This window comes from Saccopteryx leptura, chromosome 13 (assembly GCF_036850995.1).
Source record: "Saccopteryx leptura isolate mSacLep1 chromosome 13, mSacLep1_pri_phased_curated, whole genome shotgun sequence".
In the NCBI taxonomy this organism is placed as follows: Eukaryota; Metazoa; Chordata; class Mammalia; order Chiroptera; family Emballonuridae; genus Saccopteryx; species Saccopteryx leptura.
Window position 1 is genome coordinate 48,024,369 of NC_089515.1, and position 14,486 is coordinate 48,038,854.

A 14,486-nucleotide genomic window follows, 5' to 3' on the forward strand; every position below is an offset into this window, starting at 1 on the left:
GAAAGGACAACACCTACAACTTGTCCTTTTTCTTTTTCTCCTGGGTTCCGAAGGCTGACCTACTTTAGACATATATTCATTTACCAAATATTTGTTGAATGTTCTCAGTGTGCCGAACTTGTTACAGGCAGGGGATACAGCAGTAAAAATCACGTGATCCTTCCTCAGGAAGCATTCATTCTAGTTGGGGGGAGATAAATAATATGTAGGTAAACAAGTGAATGTTTAATGTCAGGCGATGAAAAAACATCAAGGAGGGAAGGGAAGATGGGGAACGCCACATGGTTGAGTAGGGGTAGGGAAGCAGGGTAGAATTGGGGGTGGGCATTCTATATAATGCATATCTGGGGAAAAGACTCCTCCAGGCAGGGGAAATAAGTGCAAAGGCCCTGAGGCAATGAGTGTTGGCATATTCTGAGAACAGCAAGGGTACTTGTGTAGAAGCAACCGAGAGACAGGAAGCAGGGTAGAAGATGAGCTCAGACAATTAGCAGGGAGCTAGGCAATACAGAGTCTGGTAGGGACTCCTGTGGATCTTGGCTTTTACTCTGAGCAAGATAGGATGCCACCGGAAGACTCTGAGCACAGGTTGTCATTGCCTGGTTTATGCTTTCTACTAAGCACTTGCATTTTAGACCTCAGAATAGACTCTAAGGGGACCAGGGGTGAACGCAGGGAGATGCATCATGCAGCTACTGCTGTGATCCAGGTGAGAGAGAATGGCAGTTTGGACCAAGGGTGGAGTGGCTGAGACAGTGAGAAGTAACCAGTGTCTGGATTATGTGTGTTTGATGATAGAGGAGATGGGACTTGCTGATGGGTTTAGATTTAGGGGATGAGAGAAAGAAAGGAGTCAAGGATGACTCTACATATTTTGAGCTGAGCAACTGGAAGGAGTTGCCCTTTGCTGAGATGGAAAAGAAGCTGCGATGGGGCTCAATAGGCCATCCAGTGGGGGATGTTAAGTAGATAGTTGTATATGTGAGTCCAGAGTTGAAGCAAGAGGTCTAAGAAGGAGATATACATTTGAGCATCATCGGCATGTTACTTATTTGTTGCTTTAATGAGCCAAGTCACTACCATCTCAGCAGTGCCCAGAATGTTGCCTGGTACCTAGAATGTGCTCAATGAATTTTTATTGAATGAATGAATCCAACCATTTAATCACCAGAGGTGACTGCATGTCTTTGCTTCAGTGGATCTTGAAGTGTAACTCTCTGAACTTACCCTCTCTTTCTAAGGTCTCCTGGGAGCCTAACTATGGATCTCATGGTCTAAAAACAGACTTTAAACGTGAAGGCTCCAATTGCTGATATCTTACAGAAAGCAATGTGCAGTGACAAGTAAAAGAGAAAAACGAGTGGGAACCAAAAAATAGCTCATACTTTAAAAAAAAAAAAAAAAAAAAAGGAGACAGAATCCTCTGGAGAGAGGTGGCTGAAATTCAGGGGTGTGATGTTCTTGGTTTATTATTGTACTGCTCTTAATGTAAGATTGAGCAGGAGCAGGGAAGAATCTTGAAAAAGGGAGATATTTATTTAAATTGATTTTATGCTAAGTGAAAAGGTGTCACCAGCTTGCCTGGAAGAAAAGAAGCTCATATCTATAGCATTTTGCATAATGTAATCCTGTTTATAAAAGGAGAGAAGTAGACGGATAGCTTTATAGGAAAAGGGGCTGGAATGACTCCAACCTCAGAGCTGGGGTGCTGCCCATTTCCTCACTATGGTGTGGCTGAATATGGGGAGTGTGCGTTTTGCTTGCCATGATGTGGGTGGGGGGACAACTGCAAATGTTTTCCTCTGTGTGGGTGGGCAACGGTGGAAAGACATAACGGAAGTCCAGTGGGTTTGATATCAGAACTGGGTTTGAACTCAAGCTTTATGATTTGATAGTTGTATCAACACGAGCAAGTTATTTTAATATCTCTGAGCCTCAGGTTCCTCAGTTGTAAGATGATGACGGTGGTGCTAATGGTGATGATGATGATGATGATGATGATGATGAAGAGGATTATGGTGGTGGTAGTAATAATACTCAGGTACCCTTCAGTACCTCAAGTCCTTCATGCCCCTGGACTTGGAAATAGGCTAGTCTGAAGGTTAATTAAGGGATAAGCATACTTGCTGAGGGACTTAAGGATTCTGTGTGAAGAGAGAGTTGAACACCTGCCATTTAATGTCACCAGTGCTGTTGAGAAGATGATTGATGACTTGCATGGGGCCCATGATGTTCGAAATGAGGCCAGTGGATAATAATCAGCCTTCTAGTCTCGTCAATAAGCCGACCCCACTAGCTCAGCTCTGCCATGTCCCATAGTTTATTTTGGAATTCCGTGTGAAAATTTCTGAGTCAGTCTGCCCATGGTGTCTTCTATTGCAAAAGTCTGCTGTTCTCCCTGTCTCGGGAGCGTAGTAGGCACACAGTAGATAGTTATTAGACACACAGATGAGTAAGTGCTGTTATGGTGTTCTATTGCCCAGGCCTCTTCCCAATTATCCCGCACTGGCCTCGGTAAGAAATGAGAGCTTAAGTGACAGCGATGAGCTGAGTCTTCAGCACCTAGTAGGTACTTAGCAGCTAATGGTTTCTGTCCTTTCCGTCCTCACCCTCCATGCCCTTGCTGTCATTCTGGCCTCCTCTTGATCCAGGAACATACACCCAGTGTTTCCTTGGAGCTTTCAAATACCTCAGCAGCAAAGGGTAAGTCTCCCTTGCTGCCTTGGTCATTGGTTACAGCTCCCCCAACAGCATCTCCTGAGAGCATTCAAGACCCTTGTCATGGGTCCCTCCTTCAACTCACCATGCTGAAGCCTGTGGGCTTCCTGTTTTCTGTAGAAACTCCTCGCCACCCACTTCCTGTTCCCTTCAGTAGGTAGAGTTTGCTTCTGTCTTGAGTGGCAGTGGAGAATGGCAGGCGTTAACTTTCTTTTCCCAAAAGCCCATTGAAAATTCTCCCCCTTTGATTCCCGGTCAGGGCACACAGGAGAAGCGACCATCTGCTTCTCTATCCCTTTCCCTTCTCGCTCCCTTCCACTCTCTTCCCCTTCTGCAGCCATGGCTCAAATGATTCGAGCAAGTTGGCCCCAGGCGCTGAGGATGGTTCCTTGGCCTCGCCTCAGGTGCTAAAATAGCTCGGTTGTGAGCATGGCTACTGATGGCAGAGCATCGCCTCCTAGTGGGCTTGCTGGGTGGATCCCTGTCAAGACTCATGCAGGAGTCTGTCTGTCTGCCTCCCTGCTGCTCATTTAATTAAAAAAGAAAAGAAAAGAAATTCTTCCCTAAATGGTGATTGTGTAAGCTATCATAAATGGACTTGAACTTAACTTTTTCTTTTTTTTGTATTTTTCTGAAGTTGGAAACGGGGAGGCAGTCAGACAGACTCCCGCATGTGCCCGATCAGGATCCACCTGGCATGCCCACCAGGGGGCGACGCTCTGTCCATTTGGGGTGTCGCTCCATTGCAACCAGAGCCATTCTAGTGCCTGAGGCAGAGGCCACAGAGCATTCCTCAGTGCCCGGGCCAACTTTGCTCCAATGGAGCCTTGTCTGCGGGAGGGGAAGAGAGAGACAGAGAGGAAGGAGAGGGGGAGGGGTGGAGAAGCAGATGGGCGCTTCTCCTGTGTGCCCTGGCCAGGAATTGAACCCGGGACCCCTGCACGCCAGGCCGATGCTCTAACACTGAGCCAACCGGACAGGGCCTTAACTTTTTTTTTGAGAGAGTAAGACAGGAAGGGAGGGAGAGGGTGAGAAGCATCAACTCATAGCTACTTTCACTTTGGTTGTGCATTGATTGCTTCTTGTATGTGCCTTGACCAGGGCCAGGCCAGTGTCCTCTTGCTCAAACTAGTGGCCTTTGGCTTTTTGTGCCAGCTCAAGCTGGTGAGCTCTGGGATCATGTGGATGATCACTTGCTCAAGCCGGCGACCATGAGCTGATGAGCCTGTGCCGAGAGCCGGTGACCTCAAGCCTTTGACCCAGTGACGTCAGTAGTCTGGGTCGATGCTTTATCCACTGCGCCACCACTGGCCAGGTAAACTGCACTTCGTTTAGGAGCTGGGTCAATACAGGCCACATACTTTCTCTCATTTCCATTCTATAGACGGGGAAACCCGAGGCCAAGAGAAGAGAAATCACAGATAAAGTTCCCTGGGAGAAGTGAACGCACAACCTCATTTCTTTAATTTTTTTAAAAAAATTATTTTATTGAGAGAGGAAGGGTGAGAGAGAGATAGGGACACGGATTTCTTCCTGTATCTGCCCTGACCAGGGGTTGAACTCGTAACCTCTGTACTTTGGGACGATGCTCTGACCAACCAAGTTATCCAGCCAGGGCCACGACCTCATTTCTTTTGCTTCCAGCTCTCTACAGATGCAAGAGGAAGTAATTTAGCCAGACCTCTGGGACCTTCTTGAGTCACGGATATCTGGGTCTGGAATTTGTCTGTCCAAGCTGGGAGCTGCTTCTTGTGTCAACTCCAGATAATCTGTATGTTGGCAGGAGCCCTGGGTTCTGCAGACTCCCCTAGGCAGGGATCACGTCAGGTTTCAAGGCCCTTATACGACAGAATCCTGCTCAGGAATATTGCTGAGGAGAAGGAAAAGAGCCTGTCCTCGGATAAATGTGCCATCCATCAACATCCCCGAGTGTGCAGGCCTTGTTTCCATGAATACTTCATGGGCGGGCGCCTTCTCAGATCCAGAACAAGTCCAGGGCAATGGAAGGATGTATGTGAAATATAAGGGGTCTTAGTGTCTCAGAGCTGAAGGGACCTTGCAGAGCAGGGATCTACACTGGTTACTAAGCGAAGAGGGAGCTGAGTCTAGAGAAAGAAATGACTTAGTTAATAATACACTAAGTTAATGATAGAGAGATGATCAAAGCCCCAATCAGGGCTGTAGCAACATAAAGTTGTCATCTGAGGGTAGAGGTCAAGAGAAAACAGGAAAACAGTGCCGGGGTCCTCTTGCTTGTTATGCTTACAAATCCACAACTAATTTTCACAGGCGTGTGAGAGCCCTGTCAACAATGTCCTCTGAAAAACCCCGTGGGATTTCTCCTGCCAGTTCCCAAAGCCCGGGCCCAGCGAAAGCTGCTCTTCCTCAGCCCGCGGCCCCTGCGATCCCGCCATGCGTGGCATGAGGCTGTGGCCTCTCTCCTGGTCCTGGTCCTGGTCCTGGGTGCAGCAGATGGCGCCGAGGAACGGAGCCCAGCTGGCGTGTGGGCGGCTCTGGGGAGAGGAAACAGCCTTGCTGGATGGTGTGCTCTGGGCAGGGCGCTAGGCCCAGGGATGGGCTGGAGAGGTCACAGCAATGTCAGGAACGCCTGAACTTGGCCCTGACGGGTGCAAGGGCCTCTGTTCCACTCCTCCCCCACCCCCGCCCCTTGATAGGGAGTGATGAATGCATCCCACCCAGGGTCACTGGAAGGTTCCATGGTTTAAATGCAAACATTTATCTATTTATAATAAATAAAGCAGAAAAATTAAGTGTTAAGGAAAGGGAAGCTATAGGAAAGCAATGTAAGAGCAGTAGCTTAAAAATTAAAGTGATAGAAGATAACAAGAGGAACAATGAAGCCTGACCAGGTGGTGGCGCAGTGGATAGAGCATTGGCCTGGGACACAGAGGACCCAGGTTCAAAACCTCGAGGTTGCCGGCTTGAGCGCGGGCTTACCACCTTGAGCATGGGGTGGCTGGCTTGAGTGTGGGGTCATAGACATGACCTCATGGCTTCTGGCTTGAGCCCAAGGTCGCTGGCTTAAGCCCAAGGCTTGAACAAAGGGTCACTGGCTCAGCTGCAGCTCCCCCAGTCAAGGCACATATGAGAAAGCAATCAATGAACAACTAAGGTGCCACAATTATCAGTTGATGCTTCTCATCTCTCTCCCTTCTTGTCTGTCTGTCCCTGTCTCTCTTTCTCTCTTGCAAAAAAAACCAAAACCCTCAAAAAACCCAGAATGACGGAGAGGTGGATTAGAAAGGGTCAGAAGCAATGTAGACACGATTACTACTGAGCCAGGCTCTCCGCTCACTGCCCGTGATGGGGACTTTTATTTTCCCTTTTTGGGTGGTGCTGGTCAGTCTCTGGCAGAGAAGCAGTGCAGGGCTCCGGTCCTCATGTCACAGTATTGGTGGTTTCCTGTTTTCACAGTGGCCTCTGTTTCCTCATCTGTGAAGTAGTCATAGTAAGTTCTACTTTCCGGAGTTATTGAGGGGCATGTCTCAAAGAGGTAATGGTTGTCTAGGGCTTAGAAGGTACGGGCGCTTTCCCACTGGGCTGAAGCTCTCTGGGAGCTGGGCTTGTGTCGTCCTGGAGCTCTGATGTCTAACCCGGTTCCTGGCACACAGGAGGTGCTCCCGGGTTAGTTATTTACCAACCTGGAATACCTCAAAGAAACCTGCGCATTTCAGAGCTGAAAGGCTGTAACCCTGAATTGGAGAATGGAGAAAGGTGGGGGAATGTGGAGAGGGTCAAGCACCTTGACCTTGGGGTGCTGGAGGGTTCAATCATCACCTTCCTGAAAGGGGTTACAGTGCAAGACTCTGCAAGAAGAGGCGGAGGTGCTTCATGTTTCTAGCGTTGTGCTTGGGACTGCTCTATATTTGGATGATGACTCTTGTCTGAGGGTTAATCCTCTTTGTCCCAGACATCCAGCTGGGGATTAACTGCTTAAAACTCCAAGCCTCACTGGCCCTGACAATGTGAGCTTTGTGTTTGCCAAGGCCCAGGGCTTCCAGGGGTCAATTTCTATTGATCCGACACAACACGCAAGGCTCCTTTGTCATTATTTAATCCCAGCCTCTTAATACAGTGGAGGGGAGGTAACTCGTTTCCCGTGGCAGATTTATGATCAGAACGCCCGTTTCCAGTTTGGAGTTCTCTCTGCTCTGTGCTGGTCTGCAATGAAGGGTTCGGGGAAAGGGGTTTGACTGAAAAAGCAAAAAGCAGTGACTCCAGGACCCGTGTCAATTCCGTGGGCTCTGGGGACATCTGCAGTCTGTCTGGGAGAGGTCCAGCCTGCTCCCTTGCTCATAGGTGGGCTACTTAGAAACCCCTGCAAAGGGGCTGAGTCCCCCCAACCGCTTTCTGGGTGTTGTGCTCAGCTCAAGATTCGCATTCTGGAGTGGGAACGAGACCTGCCTAGCCCAGCCAGGGTCACACTGCCACACCTGAGGCCACCCCAACTGTGCGTCCCACAGGGAATGAGGGAAGAGGAGGCCCTCAAAGGAAAACGGAGGACCTGTTAGCAAAACACAGGGACATGGTTGCTGGGCGGGCAAAACCCAGAGTCCACCACACACGCTGAGCTGGCTTGCCTCGCTGGGCCAGAGACGACAAAGTGTCAGCTTTGTTGGTGAGTGTCAAAGACTTTTAAAGTCTGGCTGCATCTCCTGTCTTTATTTCTGAGAGAGAGACAGACAGACAGACAGGAAGGGAGAGAGATGAGAAGCATCAACTTGTAGCTGTATCACCTTAGTTGTTCAGTGATTGCTTTCTCATATGTGCCTTGAGGGGGGCGCTCCAGCTGAGCCAGTGACCCCCTTGCTCAAGCCAGTGACCTCGGGGATTCAAACCTGGGACCTCAGCATCCCAGGTCAGCGCTCTGTCCCCTGCGCCACAACTGGTCAGGCTTTTCTTTTCTTTTTAAAGGGATTCCAACTTTCATAACCCTGTCCTTGCTTGCCCTAACCTTACATTTGAAGAATTAAAATATGCAAAATTCAAAGACTGAGTCCCCGCCTTGGCCAGACAGCTCAGTTGGTTGGAACCATCATCCCAAAGAGCAGAGGTTTGATCTCCAGTCAGGACATGTACAGGAATGGATTGATGTTCTTGTCTCTCTCCCTTCCTCTCTTGCTTAAAAAAAAAAAAAAAAAAAAAAAAAAAAGTATAAAAAATAATGATTGAGTCCTTGCTTTCTTAAATCTCTTTACGTCTGTTTGTTAAGCAAATATTTATTAACTGCCCACTGCAGTAGCCATTGGAGTTACTGGTAAGTCAGGGAAACCTGGTCCTTTCCCTCAGAATCGCTACCTCGTGTATAACTTGAAGACCTGTAAGCTGCACTGCTGCCCATCAGGGGTACCAACTTTGGTTTAAAGAAAAAAGCGTATTGTTGAATCACGTTGACGAATTATTCTGCCAAAGAACATGACTTTGCATTCTCCCCGTGCACAGAACATCTTGGAAGTTGAAGAGTAACAAAGATCCATCTTGGGACTAACTAGACTGCCTGCTACTCTGTTCTCTCGAAACTGGGAACGAGTGGGTGGTCTTCACTCGCCGGCTGTGAATGGGAACTGGCACCAGACGCCGCTTTGTTTTGTGTGGCGGTGTTTGAACACCGGACGGCATATTGCTTTGCTATTATCAGGTTATTTGTATAAATCCCAGCAGCTGGCAATTGTGAAATAATACAATATTCAAAAGAAAACCGCCGAGATATTTGCTCAGAGAAAATAAAAACAGGCAGAGGAGGACGTGTGCTGAGCGAGGCTGTGCAGGGCATTGGACGACGGCGCTTCACAAAGGCAGCCTTGTTCCTCGGGTCGAATTCCCCGTGGGACTTCCCTCCTCAAGGTTCAGCACAGGGTCATGCATTCTGGAAGGGAAGCTTGTCTCGTTCTTTTTTTTTTTTTTTTTTGCACACACTGACAGAGCTAGAAAAATGGTTTCAGCCCTTGAATCTGGTCAGGCTTGTGCTGGTAGGGAGCTCATCAGCGCTTCAAGCCCAAGGTCAGCACTGGAGTGCAGACTTGGAAGAACACAGAGCTACCCCTCTCTCTCCTTCTGTTTTATGTTCTGCAGTGGTTAGAGTGTAGGGTTTGGAGTCAGATTATTGAGTGGAAGCTTATCTCCTTTTACTAAATGTGCTTAGATCAGTGGTTCTCAACCTGTGGGTCGCGACCCCAGCGGGGTCGCCTAAAGCCATCGGAAAATACATAATGCATATCAGGTATTTACATTCTGAATCATAACTGTAGCAAAATTAGTTATGAAGTAGCCACCAAAATTATTTTTTGGTTTGGGGTCACCGCAACATGAGGAACTGTATTGCGGGGTCACGGCATTAGAAAGGTTGAGAACCACTGGCTTAGATGCTCTCTGCCTCATTTTTAAAAAATCTGTGAAACAAAGGTAATATTAATATTGATCTATATCATACAATTGTTAAGAGAAGTAAGTTAGATGAGATAATATAGTGTTCAGCAAAATGTTGGGCATATAACAAGTGTACCAGTTAGCTACTACTGCATAATAATGATGCTGCATAACAAACAGCCCCAAATATCTCAGTGGCTCCCACAACAGACATTGTTTATCTCACTCATGAGTTTTATAGTCAACTGGAGAGATTCTTCCTCATGTTGCAAGTCAGGTTCAAGTCTGCTCCAGTGTCTCTTATCCAGCTATTGGCTGCTACTAGCAGCTTTTAGGGACATGTTCTTCTCATGGTAAATGATGAAGGCCAAGAAGGATGCCCCGCTACACCAGCATATTTAAAGCCTCTCTAGATGATAGCATGTTTGCTAATGTTCATTGCCCCAAGTCAGTGACACAGCCAAACGTAACATCAGTGAGGTGGGAAGTATACTCCTGTCACCGTGGGAAACATGTCAATGTTACGTGGCTAAGAACTATAAGAATTATAATCCTATTACATGGGGGAGCAGAACTGGAAATGATCATTTGGTCTACCAAAGCAAGTTGACTGTGTAACAGGAGGGGACTTTTCTGTTGTCTGAGAATTGGCATTCAGGGTGCAAATCTGAAAATAAAAAGCACTGTGCTTTTTAAAGCGAGCCACAAATAACAGTCTCCCTCGTGAGTTTCCAAGAAGTAACAACGTTGGCTTTGGAACCCTCAAATCAAATCTCCCATGTCCATAGAAGTATACAGATGGAAGGGGAAGTGAGACTCTTTGGACTCTTGGCCTACAGGAAGTATTAGCTTGATGTGAAAGGCTTTTTGGTCTCCACAGAGTCAATCTAAGGACCTCTGAGACACTCCCCCGTGCAGACTGGGGATGCTAGAAAGGAGGAGGCAGTGGCATCTTGTACCTGGCTGAATGTGTGCTGACTTGCAAGCCGGCAGGCAGTCCCCTCCCCTGTGACACTAATAGAGCGGAGTGAACTTTGGAAGGGAGCTGTTTGGAGGGCTTGATGAGTACCCCGGAGTTTGCGCTTATGAAGATGTGCAGAGGTCCCCAAACTTTTTACACAGGGGGCCAGTTCACTGTCCCTCAGACCGTTGGAAGGCCGCCACATACAGTGCTCCTCTCACTGACCACCAATGAAAGAGGTGTCCCTTCCGGGAGTGCGGCGGGGGGCCGAATAAATGGCCTCAGGGGGCCACATGCGGCCCGCGGGCCGTAGTTTGGGGACGCCTGATAGAGCCTGGTGCTTACTCGGAACTGGAAATTTGGGCAGGCAGGAGGCTAACTGGAGTACCCCATACCCCCGGGGAAAGATGGGCGGCAGTACGGTGCCAACGGAAGAAACAAATGTTTTGTTTTTGTTGTTGTTCCTTCCATGCATTGAGGGCTTAGGACAGTGCAGGAGGCTCCCTGGGAAGAGGTGTAAGGCACAGGGAGGGAACAGAAGCCTCAGGGCTGTTCAGGCGGTAGCTGAATCATGACAGGGGATGCCTACCTGAAGAAGTGGCTGCTGCTTGCATGAACAGCAGGTGGGCATCTGAAGTGGGGCCCAGGGGTCCCTCTCTGAGAGCCCCCTCAGCACAAAAGGGAGACCAAAGGGAGGCTGAACATGACCCCAGGAAAACTGGACACACAGAAGCCACTGGCTTCAGAGGGGCCAGTCTGAATACCAGGGAGGAACATCGCCATCATCATCATCATCAATCTTTGTTGTTATACTTCACTCATGTTCCAGGTTGAATGAACAAAATTCATCTATGTATAGTATTTCTTTCCTCCACGTCTGGCCCCCTGCTAGCTCCTCCGCCCCTCCCTTCAGCTCTGTCTGGTGGCCTCACGAACTGTATGAATTGTGTGTACTGGGTGAGGAACTCCCTGGGCAGGAGGTTGAGCCAGGGCGCGGGCGTGCTGGCTGATGCGCTTGGGGCTCCGGCTTTCACTGCTAACCCCCAGCGTCTGGCTGGCTGGCAGCAGATGGAAACTGCTCAGGGTGCTCGGCCAAGTTGCAGGGTCCTAAATACATAAGTAAAAATGCTGGCACCGAGCATGGTGTTGCAAGGAGCAAAGGGTTGGCATTTCTGGGGGAACAAGCTTTACCCAAACGGTATGAGCTGTCTTTTAAAAAGACACATCTTTTCCTAACGCGACAATCCCTTAGCCTTCGGGGAAGGATTAAATGGCTAAAGTGGATGAGGAAAGAAGGTAACTGTGCCTCAGGTACTCTGTCATTTAAGATGACTGTCATCTAAGGTATGGTGAGTGATTCATTTGTTCTCATGGTTAAATCCAGGCCGCTTGGTGACCTGCCTGAATTTAGCAAGTGACAAATTCCCCTCCTGGCTCTGGTTGTTACAAGCTAATATAACCCACAAATTGTGACTTATTCCAAGCCTGGCATTTGCAAGGGAATTTGAAATTACCCGAATTTATGGATGCAATTAGCGAATATTTAAAAACAAAGCTCTAGGGATGGGGATGGGGAATTACAACAGTTACAGAAACTGCCAGTGTGTGTAATGTGCAGCCCAGGGCGGAGCCCAGGGACAGGGTACATCTTCACCGAGGGTTTTGGTGCCTGTTGTTTTTAATTGTCTTCTAGAGTCACCCATAATTCCTGGGGAGACTCTTTCTACCATTGTCTTTTGTGTCTGTTCTATTCCCTCATAATTTTACCGTTTGATATTTTTTCTTTGCTGCCTGAGGAGGGACTTGGCAGGTGGGCCAACCAAACAGGGCCCCCACTGGCTGGAAAGGAAGAGGATTGGCTTAAAAGAATGGAAGCCTACCTGACCAGGTGGTGGCGCAGTGGATGGGGCATCGGCCTGGGATGCTGAGGTCTCAGGTTCGAAACCTGAGGTCATCGGCTTGAGCGTAAGCTTGCCAGCTTGAGTGCAGGGTCGCTGGCTTGAGCGTAGGATCATCTACATGACCCCATAGTCACTGGCTTGAGCCCAAAGGTTGCTGGTTTGAAGCCCAAGGTCGCTGGCCTGAAGCCCAAGGTCACTGGCTTAAAGCCCAAGGTTGCTGGCTTGAGCAAAGATCACTGGCTTGGCTGGAGCCCCCGTCAAGGCATGTATGAGAAAGCAATCAATGAACAACTAAGGCGTTGCAACAATGAGTTGATACTTTTCATTTCTTTCCCTTCCTGTCTTTCCCTCTCTCTCTCTCTCACTGAAAAAGAAAAAAAAAATGGAAGCACCTGAGAGCAGAACATCATCTCTCTGGAACCGCGTGGGGCCTCGTTCCCACCGGGGATCACTTCCTCTGTGCTGCTCCCTTCCCTCCTGCACCCACTTCAAGAAAGCGTCTATTAATACGAAGCCTATTTTTAAAAATAACACTTGTCCATTGACTCCAGGAGTCCCGACTACAAAGACTGTATTCCCAGTATCTGTTGTTCAGTCCTCACTTGACAAACTCCCGCTGTGTCAGGTCCTAGAAACATATTTCCCAGGTGAATTTCCCCCTAGGCCAGGGGTGTAGTGGAGGAGGTGGGACAGAAGCATAGAGACTGTTGCAGAATACGTGTTTATCACATACGTCCTGTCTCACTCTGTTAAGACTTAAGTCGTGAGGCTTGCAGATGGGCCCCCAGACAACCTCCGGGGGGCTCAGTTGGGAATGCGGGGGGTGCCTGGTGTTCATTTCTCTGTGAGAATCATCTGTAATCACTCAGCTTTCTCCTGCTGGGCTGACTGCTCCATCCTGATGCCTTTGAGCCGTTTGGGCTCCGGTCTCTTGCTTGTCTTCTATAGCAGTGGTTCCCCAACCTTTTTTGGGCCACGGACCGGTTTAATGTCAGAAAATATTTTCATGGACCGGCCTTTAGGGTGGGACGGATAAATGTATCACGTGACCGAGACAAGCATCAAGAGTGAGTCTTAGATGAATGTAACAGAGGGAATCTGGTCATTTTAAAAAAAATAAAACATCGTTCAGACTTAAATATAAATAAAATGGAAATAATGTAAGTTATTTATTCTTTCTCTGCGGACCGGTACCAAATGACCCACAGACCGGTAGCGGTCCGTGGCCCCGGGGGTTGGGGACCACTGTTCTATAGCACACTTGCTGAAGAGCCAGCGCCCCCCACGCTGGCTCCCTCTCTGTCCTTTCTGCTGCTTCTGGTTGCTTGCTTTGTCCTCTGAGTCATTCCACAGAACTGGGTGCCCCAGTTAAGCTACTTTGCATCTGGAGCTCACTTCTCCAACCTTGTGTCTGTTCCTTGTGCTGCACTTTCCAATGGATCTACTGAGATAAGAGCTTGAAGAAGAGTCAGTGTGGGTGGGCTGCAAAGCCAGAAAACCTGCACCTGTTTACCAGGAGTAACCTAGAAAGCCAAGGTCCATGCAGTCATCACTCAGGGTCCCCCAGGCACACTACGCTATTTGGGGGACACAAATGGGAGCGATTTGCATTTGTTGGATGCCAGTTATCTGCCTACCATTTGTTTGCGAAGGAGGAGACCTCTTTGTACTGCCTGACAAATCCGTGCAAGGTAACAAGGCATTCCCACCTTGCAGAAAAGCTAAGTCACTCGTCTGAAGTCTCCTGGTTGGTGCACGGTTGTGATGCAGGCCTTGGGATGCCTTACCCAGGGCTCTTTCTTCCCTTCTGGGCGTGTCGTCTCTACAGGTCTCCAGAGATGAGCAAGGGGGGAGTACCGGGGAACAGGCTGAAGGTGCCTCAGAGGCCCCCTCCAGGGAGACAGTCCTGACAGTTGAGCCTACGTGCTTTGGGCCCCAGGCCAATCCACAAGTTACCCCTTTACCTGCAAATCACCTGGGCCCATGGAGAGCTGCCCTATGCGCTTAGGGAAAACGAGGTGCGTTGTGTTGTCCTGGATGCCACCCCCTCGCACGGTGTTTACCTTCGCCAGCTCCGAAAGGATGCTGTAAACCCTTGGGGAATACTTTGTTTATGTACCTCTGCGCCCCTCCTCGTGGCAGAACTATCCTGGTTTATTACCGGGGTGGGCAAACTCTGTTTTGGCTTGCTGGTACTAGTTTGCTCTTCTTACCACATTCATTAGAATATTTATTAAGATTTAAATGAAACCTCCCAGCTTCAGGGCCTCATCTGTTCTTGCTATTTATTCCCTCAGGGAAGTCACGAATCTGTCATTTGCGATTTTACAGTTTTTTTGTATCAGAGGTGCCAATGGTGTTTCCTCTGAGAGGCTACGTGGCACAGATGTCCGCGTGGGACTCTTGGGGGGGGGGGCTGTGAAGCTAATGCACCTCCTTCCTCGGGAAGTGAGGAGCCCTCTCCCGAGTGCCAGGCACAGCACAGCAGCCGACTCCTGGTGGGAAAACCTATCTTCTTA

The 14,486-nt window shown here is 48.8% G+C and overlaps 1 protein-coding gene across 8 annotated transcripts in view; it reads left to right on the forward strand.

Annotated features, from left to right (window-relative positions):
- Positions 1-14,486, forward strand: part of SV2B (synaptic vesicle glycoprotein 2B) — a 139,809-nt gene that overhangs the window by 4,712 nt on the left and 120,611 nt on the right. Inside the window, exon 1 of one of the 8 annotated variants that reach the window (XM_066354712.1) lies at positions 2,632-2,703. The exons of the other annotated variants lie outside the window; for them this stretch is intronic. The gene's annotated coding sequence lies outside the window, so the exon portion shown is untranslated. Of the gene's footprint in view, positions 1-2,631; positions 2,704-14,486 lie in introns of those variants that run through there. 8 annotated transcript variants of the gene reach the window in all.